Genomic DNA, 2,732 nt, shown 5'->3' with positions numbered 1-2,732 from the left:
AGGGGGAATGTTCTAATATTAAATAGTTATATCTTATGATTTTTAAAAAAATATTTAGTATATCAAAGAAAATGTACATTTTTTGTAAAAAGCAAAATATTGGACCGTTAGAGATAATTTTTGGAATAAAAATAGTAACTTTTGGGATTCATGTCACGCTCTCGGAGAGCGCGACCGGCGCTCAACCGAGTGAACCCGGTTAAGCAAGAACACTTCCTACCAAAACTAACACATGTTTTAAAGGGAGTTCATAACATTGTTAATTAACCAATAATGAGATCATATAAAATACCAAGTCGTTTTCATTAGTTACTTCATTTTTAATGTCTCAAATACAAGCATTTTCACAATCTGAGGTGGAATAAGTGTCTCAAACACAACATAACTCATTTGACTTTCCGAGCACCCATATACAACCCACACTATGTCTACGGAGCCTCTAATAGATACAAAAGAGTATTACAAAAGTGCCGGCAACAAGGTCCCGGCTATACCTCAAGTACAATACATAAGAGACAAAAGATGTATGACCCCGAAATGAAATGGGGCTCACCAAGACTGCTGGGAGGAGGGTGTATGGCTATCGCTGATCAACACTGCCAGTTATGGAACCACCTGCATCCATTTAAGACGCAGCGCCCCCGGCAAAAGGGACGTTAGTACCGTCGAATGGTACTAGTATGTATAACTAAACACCGTCTCATTAGAATGAAAAATAATATAAGTAGGAACAATCATAATATCATTTAAGGCATTGAGCATCAACCAAACATCAAATAAGGGATGAGATAAGTTTCAATCAAATTTCCATATTATAAGTCGGGGAAGCCTTTAGTACCAATGTACCATTATTCACCATTTCGGTTTCAATTTCCAATACAGTCACCACCATCTGTGCGGCATGGCGTCCGATCACGACCCGATCGCCTAGGCCATCTCATATGAGACATCAACCACAATTACAATTTCGATTACAATTTTCCGATACAGTCACCACCATGTGCACGGCGTGGCGTTCGATCACGACCCGATCGCCTAGACCATCTCATATGAGACATCAACCACAATTATAATTTTTCGATACAGTCACCACCATGTGCACGGCGTGGCGTCCGATCACGACCCAATCGGCTAGGCCGTCTCTTTTGAGACATCAACCCCAATCACAATTTCAATTTCAATTTCCAGTTTCAATTTCCAGCACCGTCACCATCATGTGTACAGCATGGCGTCGATCATGGACCGATCGGCTAGGTCGTCCCACCCGAGACATTACCACTTTCTATCAATTATCTCGCTTTATTCTTCTTCATTTTTTTTCAATTCATCGGCACGAATGGCCACAATTGTCATATCATATTTGGCATTTGTCCTATTCATAATTCATGTTCTTTTCCACATTCCAACATTTTTATCATCATTAACAACAACAAGGCTTTTCATTCAAGACTTTGATTACATATATGAGCAATTTAGAATCTAAGGCATGTAGAGACTTTTCACACAATTTGGCATAACAATCTTTATTTGAATTTGACTTGAATTCTAGGCATTTTTAGCACATATTTCATATTTTGAACACATCCTCAAATGATAAGATAACATGATGAAAGCATTGGGATACACATTGCACATATACTTTTCAACGCAAGCACATTCGGAATAGCAATTTCTATAACGATCAATTTGGGACATACACGGATTACATGAACACCATGGGATTCAATTCTAAGAAGAGGGGGTTTTAGCCATACATACCTCAATAGAGCTTCCTTAAATTCTACTATATTCCAGAACTCTTAGCAACTTCAATCTATTTTAGAAATATAACAAGTTGAACCAAAAATTAGGAGGAAAAAATCAGAAGATCATGATTGACAGAATTCAAATGGAAGTTAGAGTGAAAGAAATCAGGCCGATGATTGCTCTTGGAAATCAGGAACACACAAAGAAAGAAGGGCATATCAAGAATTGAATCCAGCCTTCTTTGTTAACTGGATTCAGAGGCAACCTTGGGTCAAATCTCTTAGAATATTCCTTGCCTCAATCAATGGTCCATCTGCAACGGCTCTAACAAGAAGAAGAACTCAAGACCTACCTATATGAAGAACTGAAGGATAGAAGGAAAAGTCACGCAATTACATATACAAGTTTCTACAAGTTTCTAGTTCTTAGAACAAACATTCTATTATTTAGTTTACAAGTGTGACAAACGATAGAAAGAGTTAGAAAATAGTCAAGAAGTTGTGTAAAGCATTAAGATCCATTGTAACTGAACTTCGTTAGTGGTGAACGAAAGAAAAACCACAACCGCTGTAACGGTCATATATTGAAGATCTAAGAGAACCCTTATGACTCAACGGAACTGGATATAGGTATCATAACGGTACAGAACCAGTATAAAACTCCGAGCCTTTACTGTTTCTTTGTTTCTGCATATTTTGTTTCTGCCAATCTCTAAGCTTTAAAGGAAAAAGAGTCAACTATTAGTCACATTATCAACTGATTTTTAATTGGCCACAATTGACCCCTCCCCTCTTCTGTTTCATAGGGCACGATCAAATTCAAGCAAAAGGCATGCATGTGTAAGGGATAAGCATAAGTGGTTATATCTACTAATTCCTAAATGAAAAGCTAACATAATTGATTAGGAGCAGGACTCCTTACTTTAAGAGAACTCTATCCTAGATAAGGAAAGAGTTGGAGATTGAAGAAAACTAGAACTCTTCCAC

Source organism: Nicotiana attenuata, unplaced genomic scaffold (genome assembly GCF_001879085.1).
Source record: "Nicotiana attenuata strain UT unplaced genomic scaffold, NIATTr2, whole genome shotgun sequence".
Lineage (NCBI taxonomy): Eukaryota > Viridiplantae > Streptophyta > Magnoliopsida > Solanales > Solanaceae > Nicotiana > Nicotiana attenuata.
This window is presented reverse-complemented; position numbering follows the sequence as displayed.